This window comes from Triticum urartu, chromosome 6 (genome assembly GCF_003073215.2).
Source record: "Triticum urartu cultivar G1812 chromosome 6, Tu2.1, whole genome shotgun sequence".
Lineage (NCBI taxonomy): Eukaryota > Viridiplantae > Streptophyta > Magnoliopsida > Poales > Poaceae > Triticum > Triticum urartu.
Window position 1 is genome coordinate 289,650,572 of NC_053027.1, and position 17,451 is coordinate 289,668,022.

The following is a 17,451-nucleotide window of genomic DNA, read 5'->3' on the forward strand; positions in this document are numbered from 1 at the left end:
GGAAGGACAAGATCTCATAGCCGGCCGTGGAGTCAATCACATGATCTATCCACGGGAGGGCGAAAGGATCCTTGGGGCAGGCCTTCTACGTGTGGCAACCCGCGTAGTCTATGCACATGCGCCAAGTATTGTTCTTCTTCAGGACGAAGACCGGGTTGGCCAGCCACTTAGGGTGAAACACTTCCACGAAGAAGCCGGCTGCGAGCAGACAGGCGACTTCTTCACCAAAGGTTCTTCTCTTTTCTTCCAAAAAGCGACGTAGGGGTTGACGGACAGGCTTGGCGTCATTGCAGACGTGTAATTTGTGTTTGGCGTACTTCCTCAGAACTCCTGGCATGTCCTTTGGGGACCATGCGAAGATATCCTGATTCTCATGGAGGAAGTGGACAAGCTCGCCTTCCTATTTGTTGTTGAGGCAAATGCCCACAACAACGTACTTGGTGCAGCTAGGGTCCTCCGGGTTGAGTGAGAGTAAGCATCCAGGAAAGACAAGAGCTCACAACCGACCATGGACTCAATCACATGATCTATCTACGCCCTGTGTAGTCTATGCACATGCGCCAGGTATTGTTCTTCTTCAGGACGAGGACCGGGTTGGCTAGCCACTCGAGGTGAAACACTTCCACAAAGAAGCCGACTGCAAGCAGCCAGGCAACTTCTTCACCAGTGGTTCTTCTCTTTTCCATGAACGGAGCTAGCTGGAATGCATAGCTTGTTAGCACGAAACACAAATCCATCGTTAATGACTAACTATTTCGACGTTCTTCCTTCTTTACAATTCCGCATTACATCTTTAAAATCAGCATCATGCACATATTGATCTTTGATGGTCTCCAAACAAAATATTTTGAAGTCAAGTTGTGAAAGCATAGTATGAAGACAAGACAATGCATCAGCAATAACATTTTCTTTACCCTTGTGTTTAATGACATAAGGGAAAGTCTCAATGAATTCAACCCATTTAGCATGTTTATGGTTTAGTTTTTCTTGACTTTTAATGTGTTTCAAAGATTCATGATCAGAATGTATAACAAATTCTTTGGGCCATAAATAATGTTGCCATGTTTCTAAGATCCAAGCAAGACCATATAATTCTTTATCATAAGTAGAATAGTTCAGACTAGGCCCACTCAATTTTTCAGAAAAGTATGCAACAGGTTTGCCATATTGTAATAACACACCTCCTAATCAAATTACACTAGCATCACATTCAAGCTCAAAAGTCTATTTAAAATCAGGAAGTTGGAGTAAATGAGCATGTGTCAACTTATCTTTCAATACCGTGAAGGCTTCTTCCTGTGCGGTACCCCAAACAAAAGGCACATCCTTCTTTGTAAGCTCGTTGAGAGGTGCAGCAATGGTGTTGAAATATCTCACAAAACTCCTATAGAAACCAGCGAGGCCAAGGAAACTGCTCACTTGAGTGACCGTTTTGGGCTGCGTCCAACTCTCAATAGCTTCGATCTTGCCTTTATCAACTTCAATTCCCTGTGGAGTAACAACATAGCGAAGAAAAGATACTCGGTCGGTGCAAAAGGTGCACTTTCCATGCAAAAGGTGCACTTTCCAAACAAACATGCATCACGTACAGCAATAAAAATAGCATGTAAATGTTCCAAATGTTCCTCCAAAGATTTAATGTAAATCAGTATATCATCAAAATGGACTACCACAAATCATCCAATGAAAGCACGTGAAACTTCGTTCAGTAATGTCATGAAAGTACTAGGTGCATTAGTTAACCCAAAAGGCATGACTAACCACTCATATAAACTGAACTTAGTTTTAAATCTTGTTTTCCATTCATCTCCCAATTTCATACGAATTTGATGGTATCCACTATGCAAATCAACTTTGTAGAATATTGTAGAGCCACTCAATTCATCAAGCATACCATCTAGCATAGGAATATGATGACGATAACGAATAGTAATATTATTAATGCCTCTACAACGAACACACATACGCGATGTACCATCCTTTTTCGGCACTAGAATAATAGGAACAACACAAGGACTAAGGGATTTGCGAATATAACCTTTGTCGAGCAGCTCCTGGACTTGACACATAATCTCCTTCTTCTCCTCTGGATTTGTACGGCATGATGCACGGTTGGGTGGTGAAGCACCAGGAATTAAGTTAATCTGATGCTCAATCCCTCGAATAGCTGGTAATCCCGGTGGCATGTCTTGTGGAAAGACATCAGCAAACTCCTGCAAATTGTTAGTAATAGCAGGAGAAAAAGAGCAAGGCACGTCCTCGAATGAAAATAATGCCTCTTTGCACACAAAAGCGTAGAAAATAGATTTGTTGAAATCTAGATCATCAATATCAGATTTGGTGGCAAGTAAACATGAACTTTTCAATTTAATTTCAGAAGCAACACTAGATGGTTTATTATTAGGTGTAATTTGTTGCTCGAATTCTTTTGCCACAATCTCATTTTCACTCTTATTTTTCTCCTGTTTTGCTTTATTAGCTCTATTAATATCATCTTTCAAAATGGAATCAGGAGTCATAGGAAGCAAAGTAATATTTTTATCCTTATGAACAAGAGTATACTGATTGTTTATACCATGGTGTATAGAATTTTTATCAAATTGCCATGATGTACCAAGTAATAAGGTACATACTTGCATAGGTACCACATCACAATCAACATAATCAGCATATGTAGAGATACTAAACTGGACACGAACAATATGTGTTACCTTAACCTTGCCGCAGTTGTTGAACCATTTGATGTAGTAAGGATGTGGATGTGGTCTTGTGGTGAGAGATAGCTTCTCCACCATCTCCATGCTAGCAAAATTATTGCAGCTCCCTCCATCTATGATGACGCGAACCGAACTTTCCTTCACAACTCCCTTTATATGGAACAAATTATGCCTCTGATTTTGCTCAGCTTGTGTAACCTGCATACTCAAAACTCATTGAGCAACTAAACTTTCATACCTGTCAGCATCTTCAGCAGCCATGTATTGCGTCTCATGATCAGAATCATCTCCACCGTGTTCTTCACTTCTAATAAGAGCCAAAGACTCCGCATCATAGTCACTAGCGGACTCATACCCACCATCCTCAGTAGCAATCATCACACGCTGACATTTGCATTCTCTCGCATAATGACCTCTTCCCTTACAATGATGACAAATAATATCACTTGTGTGCCCCGTTGATGCCATGGAAGAAAAAGACCTCTGTATAGGCCCAACATGTGTGCTCTTGGTAGATAGGGGTGGTTGTGCCTAATTTCTTGTATCACGGCTGGAGGGGTTGATGCAGTCGAATATGTGGAAGTAGAGGATGCACGCGGTGTCCATGAGGAAGGTCGACCTGCAGAAAAGGTAGTTCATGCCAATGCCTGTTGATCCTGCACTTCACGTTCAGCTTTACAAGCAAGATGGAATAAACGAGTGATATTATTATACTCCTTATACTCTAGAATGGTCTGAATCTCTCTATTTAATCAACCCATAAAACATGCAAGCATAGCTTCATTCTCCTCAACAATACCACATCTAATGATGCCAGTTTGTAATTCCTAATAATATTCTTCTATAAAAAAATTCCATGTCTTAAGTGCTGCAATTTTTGAAGTAATTCACGTTGATAATATGGTGGAACCCAACGAGTATGCATAGTAGTTTTCAAAGCAGCACAAGTAGCTGGAATAGGATATAATCTACAATGTTCAGACCACCAAACACATGCAAAACTAGTGAAAGCACAAATAGCAGCAGGAACACGTCTCTCCTAAGGATATTGTAAACATGTAAAACATTGTTCAGTTTCTAACTCCCAAGTAAGATATATATAAGGAACATATCTACCCTCAAATGGTCGAATATTCAACTTCAGTTTAGGAAAAAGGGCATGATCTCGTACCTCAGGTGGTGGTGCAACCCTACCGTTGCGTTGATATACCTAAGGACGACCTGGTAGTGGTGGTGCTTGTGGTTGCACATAGTTCTGATTTTGATCAACCTCATCCTCGTAATGGTCCTCCACCTCTGCAGTAGCAGCAGGAGCTATAGATGCATCAACAATGACACCAGAATTTTGCTCCTTATACTCTAGAATGGTCTGAATCTGTCTATTTAATCCACCCATAAAACGTGCAAGCATAGCTTCATTCTCCTCAATAGTACCACATCTAATGATGCCAGTTTGTAATTCCTGATAATATTCTTCTACAAATTTTTTTGCTTGTCTTAGGCGCTGCAATTTTTGAAGCAATTCACATTGATAATATGGTGGAACACAACGAGTATGCATAGCAGTTTTCAAAGTAGCCTAAGTAGGTAGAATAGGATATAATCTACAATGTTCAGACCACCAAACACATGCAAAACTAGTGAAAGCACAAACAGTAGTGTGAACACGTCTCTCCTCGGGATATTGTAAACATGTAAAACGTTGTTCAGTTTCTAACTCCCAAGTAAGATATATATCAGGAACATATCTACCCTCAAATGGTGGAATATTCAACTTCAGTTTAGGAAAAAGGTCATGATCTCTAACCTCAGGTGGTGGTGCAGCCCTGCTGTTGTGTTGATATACCTAAGGATGACCTGGTGGTGGTGGTGCTGGTGGTTGCATGTAGTTCTGATTTTGATCAACCTCATCCTCGTAATGGTCCTCCACCTCTGCAGTAGCAGGAGGAGCTACAGAAGCATCAACAACGGCACCAGAATTTTGTCCAGGGTCAATGGGAACACGCAATGCTTGTCGCACTTGATTTGGAAGGCGACATTGTTGCTGTTGCTGTTGTTGTAGAGGTGCGATAGGTGCAGTCGGCGGTGGTGGTGTAAGACGTGCTAGAAATTCATTAAACTTGTTATCGAGCTTTGTTTCGAACGTCTTCTCAATGCCATCTATATTTTCAATGGCCTCTTCAAATCTCTTTGTCACATCTTCTACCTGTCCACTCATCATTTGCTGAAACTTATGATGTAACTCTTTGTTCGTCATGTTCTCGAAGTCAGTCTCATCGACTTGTGATCCTGCCATATTTTGCAATAATAGAAACACACAAGAATATGGTCCTACAGACTACTAGGAAGTGGTGGTGGTGGTGTGGTTGACAGTCACAAATTCGTCAAGAAAATCTCAAATTCATCAATTTTGAAAAACAGTTCATCGGTTTTGAAAAATAGTTCATCCATTTTTAAAAAAAGTTCATCGATTTTGAAAAAAGTTCATCAATTTAGAAAAATAGTTCATCGATTTTGAAAATGAGTACATCCATTTTTAAAAAAAATTCATGGATTGTGAAAAGAGTTCACCGGTTTTGAAAAAGAGTTCATCAATTTAGAAAAAAGTGTCATCGATTTAGAAAAAAAGTTCATCGATCTTGAAAAAGAGTTCATCGATTATGAAAGAAAGTTCACTGATTTTTAGAAAAGAGTTCAACAATTTTGAAAAATAGTTCTTTCAAATTAGCAAAAGAAATATAAAGCTGTTCCAAAAAGAAGAAAAAAGAAAAGGAACAAAAAACATAACAAAATCATTTCGAATAAAAAGGAAAAAGGAATCGTTATAAGAAGAAAAGTTAAAGAAGCGGTAGTTTGGGCAACTAGTCGGAGTTAGTGCGGTGGTTAGTGCATGAGGCGAATGACCATGAGGTCGCGGGATCGATTCCCATCCAAAGCGCGCCTTTCCCGTCCTCGCGACAGGAAGGAAAGGAAGAAAAAGATGGGCTAGGCCGAGTTAACGCGGCTGTAGGCGCCTGTTTGCGGAAATAGCTATAACCGGTGCCTGCAAAGCTAAATAGGAAATGCCGCGATCGAAGGCGCCCGTGTCCATCCATCCCCGCCGAACCATGTCGCCACCCCGTGCCGCTGCAGCGCAGAGGGGATAAGGACGAGCCCCTCGGTCTTGTCATCCCCCCAAGATATTTTCCCACTTCCCCCTCACTATGCATCGCCGCTCCCCACCTTCCCAAATGTCGCCGCCGCCATGGCTACCTTGTAGCCGCGCTCACCGTCCTCCTTGTGCCTCCTCGTCATGTCCGGGACCTCCGCCGCACTCGGCCACATCTCATGCACCGAGCCATTCGAGTCGGGGACCTGCATCTATGCTGCCTTCGTCGTCTTCGTCTACGTCGGCCACCGCGAGCTCGCTGTCGATTTGCCGTCGTCCTGTACTCCCAGCTATCAACGGGCCTCCGTGCGCATGCTAGGTGAGCCGCGCCTCCCCTTTGCCTCCCCCTCGAGCTCGAACTCGAGCTCTTGCGCCAGCCCCGCAGTAGCCGTAGCTCCATCATTCCCACATCTTGCTGCTGCCATGGCAGGGCACGCGGCCGTTGACGCCGAGCACGACAGCACACTCCTGGCCCTCCTAGGAGGCCAGTGAGCCCCTCATCCAGCCTGCTAACACACCTTAGCCTCGCGCATGTGCAAGGCCGAACGTCGACTGTCACTCCACTCGCTACCACCGCGCTTGTGGACCACCTCAGCCCGCGCCTATGCCGTAGAACGTTGTTGTTCGCTCCGTCCGTTTGAATGGGGCTGGCCACTCCCATTTAAGCGGCCCACAGGCAAATTCCGACACCGTCCAAGCCACGCCGCCAATGTTCTGGTCACCAGCGCCTCGACAACGGGGTGCCACCGCCGTTGGGTCACCGACATGTGAGCCCCGCATGGGTTAACCATTAACCCCCACCGAACCCTAATTGGTGGATGGTCCCCCACTGTTTTAATTAGGTTAGTTTGAAATTAAACATGTTAATTAATCTGACGCTGATAGAGCAGGCACACAACTTAACTAAACTAGATGATACCCCTCGCGTTGTCGCGGCATTCATAGTGCAAACAATTTGTACTGAATATTAATAAGTGTAATTCAAACATAATATCCATAATAGAAGTACATGTATATTTAAATTAGCAAACTATATATGGTGTAATTGTACATAACATTAAAATGACATGCAATTAGAGGAAAAAGGTATACATGCAGAATGTTCTTCTTTAGAAAAAAGAACATAAGGCATTAAACTCTTACTTCTGTTATAAATACATGCAAATATATGATATGCAAGATACTTACACTGACCCACTGAATAATAGATAAACCAATGTGTGGAGAAAATCTAGTCATTACCGCTACTTAAAGAGTAATGGAGGCAAAGCCTTTCGATTTGGTTTTGGTTTAGTAGCTTCACTAGATAGCATGTTATATCTTAGCCAAGCAACATGAATCTAAAATAGAAGACGAAAAAATGATTGTCTATCATGACATCTATGTATAGCACAACATCGATCACTGGGAAAACAAAAAGAAAGAGTGAAAAATTGACACTTCTACCAAACTAAACCATGTAAGAATATGGTTCGGCAACAAAGAATACAATAGATAACAACAAAATAGGGAAAAATGTCTAATTTCAGCTAAATGCCTACTTTCAAAGTATATCTCATGACCACACCACGTGAATGTAAATTGATGCAGCAATAGTGTCTTACTCCATGGATACCAAGAAAATGTAGCTTCTATAACCTACATCTTCACAATCAAATATCTTAGACCTCTAGTAAAGTAAGTGTATGTATAAAATAGCCTATATCTAAGAGAAAATATACATGCAGTTGTATCCATGTTCATGATGAATCATACTTACTTTACTGTGAAACAACTAATAAAACATGGATGCAAATAGTAAGCAAGCAAGAGGGGTATCGAGGTATCAATTATATAATTGGATCTTACTCAGGCGTAGAGAAAATATGTGTACTTTCCACCAAATTAGACTGTTAACCAATGCATAGCAACAAACAGTAGATTGAAATAATAGAGTTGAAAAAAAATTATATAAGATTAATATGTAATACTACATGTGGAAATCTAATCAGTGTGTCGAATCCCTTGAGATGACTATCTGCATAACTAGTAAGCGAAATTCATGGTAATATATATATATATATATAAGTTGGTGAACATAATTCCATGTGAGGATAAATCTAGAAATCAGTTGACTTCCCTCTGTACAGTTTGTCGAAATGTTGCAGAACTTGCCATTAACAAACAGCCATGTGCAGGAATAAAAAAGGCCTCCTCAAGTCTAATAGATCTATAGGAATAAAAATAGTCACCTCAAGTCTAAAATTAGTTGTGCGGGAATCTTATAAAGTGCATGTTTTTGACTCAATCAAGACAGGATTGAGATTTAGGTGCATGTGTTAGCTTAGTCCAAATAATGTTCTGATTTGGGTGCGCATTCACTTGAGTCAACAGAAATTCAGAGTGGACGCGAAGGGAATGCAACAATTTTTTCTGCATGGTTGTTCCATAAAAGTGGATGTATGCAATTATTTGTGAACTAACTCATGAGACATAACATAAATATTAGTAACTCATCTGTAAGTTATTGCGGCAGTGAGGCAGCAAGGCAATAGCGGTGGATTGGAATTAGGGGGAATCTGGACTAACCTCATGAGTGAACTGGAAGAGGCACCGTCGCACAAAGCATATTGACTACAACTTACGAATAAAAAATTCAGCTCACATTGGCGACAGATACCCATAGATTAAATGTAGAAAACCAAAAGGGGTGGCTCACCGATGCGTTCAAATTTCAATCAAGGCACAAGAGAGAGGAGGAAGAAAGGAAAAGAAGCAACACTAACGTTACAGAGCAACAGATCGATTCGCACCATTATGAAACCGCAGTCCAAGAGAGCCGAGAGAGCCACCGTATGCCATAGGGGACTTGCGACCATGACGGAGGGCACGAACATAGATCTCTTCTTAGGTGGCGCACTATTGCAGGGGGAAACAGAAAAGACTGATCCTTAATTTAAGTAGAGAGAGAGCAGGACGAACAAAAAGCATAGCAGGGGTGGGGGGTCGGATGGCTGTTCTTCTTCTAAGCTTGACGTTTGGGCTTTTTTCTGCTGCGAGTAGAGACCATTGGGCTTCAGTTGTAACTTAAGTCTGAAAATATAGGGACAAAATTAGTCAAATGGGAAAATAATTGGTGGTGTGGCAGGAAGCTGAGGTGGATAAGTTGCATGTTGAGAGAATTGCTAGTAGTGGGGATCAACTTCTTATTCTTCAAAAAAATAATTTGAACCAGTTTTCGAAAATGAGATAAAGTTTGTTTTGGAATTCTTTGAAATTAGTCAAATATGTTGTTTTAAATGAGTTCATGAAGAAATACGGAGAGTGAAGGGCAATCTGCTCCGAGCAATGGCAACGCTGCCGAAGCTTGACAACAAGGACTATTTTGTGGACCAGCATGGGGAGAAGGCTAAAACTAACGTGAGATGCAGCTACTACCTGCATTGTCCAAGGCCAGATCTTGTATTTGGTCTGAAACCTCACTGCGATGGAATCGTTCTTACAATTCTCATGGACGATGACACCTAGTATTTATAGGTGATGTACCAATGGTACCTCACGCCCTCCTAGTATTTATAGGAGATCAGACTGAGATGCGCCTTTTCTAATATATTAAATTTGTTTTGTCGAGTTAGAACGTTAGTTTTTTGATGAAAAATACTTTCATAGTATGATAAATTTTCAGTCTTTCCTAGCATATCCTTATAAAACACAAGAATCGAAGTTAAATGCCGAGTATTCCGAAACATAATATCATTTTGTTGAAAGTTTCTGAGGTCCTGGGCTGATCAGGTTAAATGTTTCTTGCACAGATAATGTGTCGGGCATATCTAGCGACATATGCCAGGGGGTGGCTTATCGTGGATGGGGAGAGGAGTACGTCGTCGGGCCCTGGAAGCGGAAGTGAGTGAGATCTCGAACGCCTACGAGTCTTACCCAGGTTCGGAGCGCTCCATGGAGATAACACCCCTAGTCCTGCTCTGTGGGGTCTCCGCGTGATGACTATCATCAATAAGGTAGCTACTAGGTTGCTCCTCGAGCTGTTCGGCTAGGGGAGGAACAAGGGCAAGGCTAGCTCTCTCTGCTCTCTCTCTCTCTGTGTGTGTGTGTATGTTGGCTAGGGTCATGAATCCTTTGCATGGGTGAGCCTGGGTGTTTATATAGGCCTACCCCCAGGGGTACAATGGTAATTTGTCCGGGTGTAGGACCCATATGTCAGTGTCTCTAGGCGCCGGCTTCTCCGCCGTCTGCTGGGGCTCGCCACTTGGTGGGTCCCGCAGGCTGCCGGGGACTTGGCCGACCGATGGGCCCGCCGCCTGCGGGCCACGGTAACTGCCCTTTACTGTAGCGTTCCTTTGGTGATGACAGTCTCGTCGGGGGATGTATAGCTATAGTCCCACTGCCTGGTGGGCGCTTACTGTACCCACTCCCCGTCTCATCAGATTAATGGCGCGTAGACTCCGAGGGGAGGGAGGGTCGCCTGCTAGAGGTCGGCCCGTCCTCGTGGCTGACTCCTCGGGGTGCACCATCTTCTAGCTGCTCGCTGACAGGTAGGGCCCGCCGCTTGCGGGCCGTACCGACCGCACATCATGGGAGCGTAACCAGGGAAAATCCTATACAAAGAATCTTACTAGGAGCGTGCTTTAAAACAAGGCGCTGCTGCTACGTACCAGTAGCGCATGCTGACGAAATGCATTGCTGACATGGATGTAGGAGTAGCACGCCTATGATAAGCCCTGCTACTGCTATAATTGTCATGACCCTGCCGCGAAGCTAGTTATAGCAGCAACGCCTCAATACAAAGAGCGATACTGCTACAGATCATAGCAGTAGTGCATTCACACTATAACCGCTACTGCTAAGTTTACTACAAAATTTAGTCCCACCTCGCTCTGCGAACAGGGTTTTTACTTCTCAAACTATCACAACCACTTTGTCTTTATTGAACTCTATGTGTAGAATTTGTGGCTGCAATATGCGTTTTCTCCGGTTTCTAAAAACCGGTGAGGACTCATATTGACAATTCAGATTGTACACAAAAAGATCATTGATGATCAATGTATTTTTTATGTATATTTTTACATGTTTACACATAGCAGTAGCACGTTTTGGGTGTAAGGCGCTACTGCTAGGTCTTTTAGCATTAGCGCATTTCTCTATAGTGCGCTAGTGCTAAGCCATTCTATGTTCCCCAACCGGCCGCCCTCCTCCCCCCCCCCTCCTCCTCCGTCCTCCCTCCACTCCTCTATTCGCCACCGGCCGATGCTTCCTCACTCACCTTCCTCCTCCGTCCTCATGCCTCCTCACTCCTCTAGTCACCCCTCCTTCTCCCTCCTCCCTCCTCCATCCACAACCCCACCTCCCTACTACATCTTGATTTAGTAGGGTAGTTCAGATGCAACATTTTGATTTAGTTGATATGATTTACTTGGTCTTGTAGGCTAGTTGATTTAGTTGATTTAGAACATTTTGATTTAGTTGATTTAGTAGGCTAGTTGATCTAGTAGGGTAGTTGATTTAGTTGATTTAGAACATTTCGATTTAGTTGATTTAGAACATTTTGATTTAGTTGATTTAGTAGGCTAGTTGATATGCAACATTTATAGAGAGAGAGGCAGAGATAGAGTGATATGATAGTTGATAGTTTTTAGTTGATATATGCCTCTGGTCATATATAACACTTTGATATAGGATAGTTTCTAGGGTTTAGAATAGTCAAAGCTAGTTTCTATGTTGGTTTGCATGTTGAGCTTGATGATCATCCCATGCTAAGTTATTGTTTTCTTTGCTCATATTGCTTTAGGAAAATGGAGCGACCACCACCACCATGTCGACTGTGCAAGTCAAGGTGCGCCAATAGCCTTGCAACTGGCAAGTTGTTCGACATCTACTTCTAGCCGAGTTTCCGTCATGCGGCGGTAAGAAATTATATGAAATGTAACAACTATTTTGTTTTTAGTGTTGGCATTAATGCATTGTGTCATTTTGGTTTTTGTACACAGACCTGGGAGCGTGAGGATCACCTCCATTCTGAATATCCGGAGTTCTTTCAGTCCTAGATCTCGAGACGAGATCCTTTTGTAGTGGTGGAGTGTTGTAACACCCCAGATGTAAAACTTCCATATTTGGAGAGGTACCCAGCCTTGTCATGTTCAACACCAAGTGTTTTTCCTCTTTGTGGGTTTCATTTTGGGTTTGGCTTGTTTCCCTTTTGGCATTGTCTTGTCATTACTTGGCATCTTGCATTTGTTCTTTCATGTTGTGATCATGTCGTGCATCATGTTCCTTGCCATGTTGTTGTGCATTGTCTTAGTCATGCATGTTGCCTTGTGGCATGCCCATGTGTGTCTCTTGCTTCATCTCTTCGCCTTCCTTCCTTTCCCCCATTTTTTTGCATGTGACATTTTTCCTGCCTCCATAAATGTTCAATTTTCCCCAATAAATCTAGCATAATGTCCTAAATCCCCCTGCCAAGTTTTACCTCTTTTGGAATTGTTTTGGTTAGGTTCTAAAATGAATTCAAACTTGAATTATTTTACTTCCTGTAAAAATCTTCAAACCAATTTTATTAAATAGTGTATAATTTCAGGATCCTCAGGATATTGTTATATCTCTCAAACACCTTCCCAATCTCCCTGTGCTTTTCCTTTTGGTTTTTCCGTCTAAGGAAAATGGGAAAAGATTAGCAGCAGCAACAACAACAACCTACCTGGGCCTCGGCCTCCCAGGCCGGCCCAGCTAGCCCCCCCCCCCACGCGCCAGCAGGGCCAGCGCGCTAGCCAGCCCACTCGCTCTCCCCTCCTTGCTTTTCTCACCAGCGCCTGTGTAACGCCCTCGATGCGGCTATATCTCCCACGTGTCGAAGCACGACTTAGAGGCATAACCGCATTGAAAGCAATGTCGCAAGTGAGGTAATCTTCGCAAACAGCCCATGTAATACAATAGGGGAAAAGATACATAGTTGGCTTACAATTGCCACTTCACACAATACATGAATAAAGCATTACATCAAGGTCCGACTACGGAACCAAAATAAAAGAAGAACCCCAAATGCGACAAAGGTTCCCCGATCGACCCCAACTGGGCACCACTACTGATCAACTGGAAGCGGAACAACATAAAGGACAAGATCTTCATCGAGCTCCTCTTGAGCTTGGTTGCGTCATCTGCACGGACTCATCGGCACCTGCAAGCTAGTTTTGGAAGTATCTGTCAGTCACAGGGACTTAGCAATCTCACACCCTCGCGATCAAGACAATTTAAGCTTATGGGTAAGGTAAAGGTATGAGGTGGAGCTGCAGCAAGCGACTACCATATATGGTGGCTAGCATACACAAAAGAGAGCGAGAAGAGAAGGCAAAAGCACGGTCGATAAAAGTGTGATCAAGAAGTGATCCTAGAACAACCTACGTCAAGCATAACTCCAACACCGTGTTCACTTCCCGGACTCCGCCGGAAAGAGACCATCACGGTAACACACGCGGTTGATTCATTTTAATTAAGGTCAACTTCAGGTTTTCTACAACCGGACGTTAACAAATTCCCATCTGCCCATAACCGTGGGCACGGCTTTCGAAAGTTCAAAACCCTGCAGGGGTGTCCCAACTTAGCCCATGACAAGCTCTCACGGTCAACGAAGGAATAGACCTCCTCCCGAGACATTCCGATCAGACTCGGTATCCCGGTTCTTCAAGACATCCTCGACAATGGTAAAACAAGTCCAGCAAGACCGCCCGATGCGCCGACATCTTGATAGGAGCTGCACATATCTCGTTCTCAGGGCAACACCGGATGAGCGCTCCGTACAACTAAAACCAGCCCTCAAGTTTCCCCGAGGTGGCGCTACAAAGGACTCTAGTTCGGACCAACATTTCGACAAGCACTGGCCCGGGGGGGGTTTAAAATAAAGATGACCCTTGGGCTGGCCTAACCCAAGGGAAAAAAGGCTAGGTGGCAAATGGTAAAACCAATGTTGGGCCTTGCTGGAGGAGTTTTATTCAAAGCGAACTGTCAAGGGGTTCCCATTATAACCCAACCGCGTAAGGAACGCAAAATCCGGGAACATAACACCGATATGACGGAAACTAGGGCGGCAAGAGTGGAACAAAACAGTAGGCATAAGGCCGAGCCTTCCACCCTTTACCAAGTATATAGATGCATTAATTAAATAAGATATATTGTGATATCCCAACAAGTAACATGTTCCAACAAGGAACAAAATCTCCATGTTCCAACAAGGAACAAACTTCAATCTTCACCTGCAACTAACAACGCTATAAGAGGGGCTGAGAAAAGAGGTAACATAGCCAATCAACGGTTTGCTAGGACAAGGTGGGTTAGAGGCTTGGTTCAAACAATATGGGAGGCATGATAAGCAAGTGGTAGGTATCGCAACATAGGCATAGCAAAAGAGCGAGCAACTAGCAAGCAAAGATAGAAGTGATTTCGAGGGTATGATCATCTTTCCTGAAATCCCGCAAGGAAGAAGAACGAGTCCATGAAGAAGACAAACGGACGTAGACGAACGGTTCCTCACAAACACGACGTTATCGGAACCAACCCAAAGAAGCAACACCGGAAAGAAGCAAACAACAAAGTAAACAACCCTCACATAAGCATGGCACGATGTGCAGACAAGTATGATGCATGTCCTGTTTAATTATGCATGGCATGGCAAAAATTCACAAACAATACTACAAGTTAAGTGGAGCTCAATATGAAACGAGTTGCATATTGATGAAACACCACAACAAGTTATTTAGTTCGATCTTGTTTATGTACCCAACAATATTAAATGTTGTTAAACATGGCAAGAGGGTGAACAAAGTAAAACTACCTATCTAGGCAAGTTTAAATGAGGCCAGAAGCAACGAACAACAATTCCGGTAAATCCTCATATGCATATTTTAAGGTTTGGTACTGTTCTTCCCTAAACACAATTTTAGAGTTGTTTAACATGCAAATAAAGGTCACCATGTTAAACTAGGCATTTTTCCACCCCAATTACATATAAAGTTTATTAAATTTGGAGTTACGGTTATTTAGTTATGAAATAAACCATTTTAGTATGGCATAGGAGCAAATTTAACCAAACAACATTTTAAACATGGATGAAAGTGACATATTATGAAACTAGACACAATTTTAAGAATTTTTCATATATAAACTTTTTACATGTGATGCACCGGATGAGAGGAATGAAATGCATGAAGTTTAAGGGCTGATCTGCAAAAGTGCAAATCCCTGGAAATGGATAAAATCGCAGCTAAGGAAAAAAAATACTACAGGCCAGATTAGCTGGATCCAAGCTATTCACGTTGGGCCTTTGAGGCTGGCTGGGGGATGTAGAGGCGCTGGGCCTTGGCAAAGAAGCTGGCTGAGCCTGGCGCTGGCTTGGTCAACGCGAGCGGGCACGGGACGAGCGACCTGCTCGTTGTAGCAGAGGCCGCGGCAGGGGATGGCGAGGCCGGGGACTTGGGCGCGACTCCGGCGAGGGTCTTGGAGCGGGATCCGGCCGGGAACAGGCAAGGGCAGCGGAGGCCGGCCGGATCTGGTGTTGGAGGCGAGGTTCCGACGGCAGCGCGAAGCAGCAGGGGGTCGGGCGGCCACAAGGATCCTGGGTCTTTTGCTGGCGGCGGGCATGCGCGATGGAGCTGTTGGTCCGGTGATGCTCCGATGAAGAAGGAGGGCGATGAGCACGAGTGGAGGCACGCACGGGAGGACCTCGGGAGGGCGCCATGGGACTGGGCTGCATGCTCGAGCTCGAGCAGCGAGCTCCTCTCACTCGGACGCGGACGTAGAAGATGGAGCTCGGGCTCCTAGTGTTGCGGACGGAGAAATGGAGCGGCTCTGGGCCTCCAATGGCTGCTGCTGCTTGCGGCAGCGCTCGAGACAAACCCTCGGCACGAGCAGGAGGGAGGAGGCTGCATGGGTGGAGGCCGAGAAGAATTTGGGTCGGGGGCGTGAGCTCTGGATCGAGGAGGAGCAGTGGAGAGCGATGGTTGGCTGGTGGCTGAAATCGAGGAGGGGAGGATTTGGATCTGGGAAGATCCCGAGGTGGAAGGAGAGACCGGGTGGAGTGGCGGCGCGGTGATGGAATGGATGGGACATCTCCCTAGATTTTAGGGTTTGGTCCGTTATATAGCAAGTAGGTGGGTTAGACTTAGGGGTATATCGTCCCTCCGATCGCAATCGAACGATCGCGAATAAAATAGCTCGGAAGTCCAAATAAGAAAATGGTGATGTTTTGTAGACGTTTGGGGATGATCCGGACACAACGGTGGCGACAGCCCGGGTCGGGTCCGGGACAACTTTCGGACGCTCACGTGAGGGGTTTGATGCACTGTGCAGAGAGAGTTTCGGACCGTCCGGTCGCATCGGACAACTCCGGAAGTGAAGAGGGGAAGGAGGATGGACTAGGTGGGCTGTGGCGAGACTGCGATGGGGAGAAGGGAGAGAGAGGGCCCGGCATATGTTTCCGGAGATCGAAAACGTCCGACGTTAGACCGACTATACTGCCGCTATAGTTAAACGTTGGGGCGTCAAACGAGCTTCGAATGCGATGAAACTTGGCGGGCGACCTACTAACAACATAGCAACAGCGCATGCCAACTTTCAACCCATTCCGAGAACATTTTCTGGCCACTTATAAAATAATATTTCGGACATGCCACGGGCGCGTGCGAGTGTGGTTGGTCTTAGAACGGACAACAGACGGAACTGGGGAAACCCGGACGGATGCAAGTTTTGAAGACATGATGATGCAATGCACATGATGACATGATGAAATGCAACACGCAAGCAAATGACAAGGCAACAACAGCGAATAACTAGAGGACACGTGGCACATCGGTCTCAGGGCGTTACAGCCTGAGCCTACCCCCGCTAGCGCTTCGCCAGGTGGAGCAGCCGGCCCCGCTCGTCAGCGCCTACCCTGTTCCTCGCACCCTCCTTTTCCCTCTCCTCTCACCGTCGCCATGGGGACTGCAAGCACGAGAGCGCGTGGGCTTGCGTTGCTCACCCTAGTCCCTTTTAAGCCCCCACTCCTTGTCCCATGCCTCTCCTAGGTTTTCTCTCGTCCGCCGCCGTTGTCGCCTGGTGGGTATAGCCACCAGATCCGTCGTTTTAGCCGAGTCTCGAGCGCATCTGGGAGCATGAGCTCGTCGCCGGCATGAACCACGTCGACATTCGCCTCTCCAACCTTGTCCCTCTTCTTCCCCGTCGCCGGCTACGTCCCCGACTACATGTAGCCAGAGCCCCTATAGTGACCTATTCTTCCTCGTCTTCGACTCCGGCCGCCGAACCTACTCGATCGTTGTGGTCGACATCTCCATCCACCTCCTGGCCAGCCCAGTGCACCAACATGCTCGTGGTGAGCTTGCGCTCCTCCCCATCCTCCCCCCTCGTTTATATGATCCGTCCTTGTTAGCTGCTCGCGCCCGATCGCACCGCCGCCGGACCTCGCGCAAACAAGTGCTCCGAGCACCCTTCGCCATTTTTTCCATGTCTAGGAGATTCCTAGCGCCGAGAACGTTGCCGCCCGTTTAGCCCCTCGCCTCGCCACGTTCATCCTCGCCGTTGCTGTCTCGGTAGATCGCCGCCGGTGTC

At 45.1% G+C, this 17,451-nt stretch overlaps 1 long non-coding RNA gene across 1 annotated transcript in view; it reads left to right on the plus strand.

Annotated features, from left to right (window-relative positions):
• Positions 1-12,326, plus strand: part of LOC125513273 — a 42,586-nt gene extending 30,260 nt beyond the window's left edge. Inside the window, exons 3-5 of the long non-coding RNA XR_007285844.1 lie at positions 9,657-9,860; positions 11,648-11,762; positions 11,847-12,326. This is a non-coding gene — a long non-coding RNA (uncharacterized LOC125513273). The remainder of the gene's footprint in view (positions 1-9,656; positions 9,861-11,647; positions 11,763-11,846) is intronic.
• Positions 12,327-17,451: the final 5,125 nt, after the last annotated feature.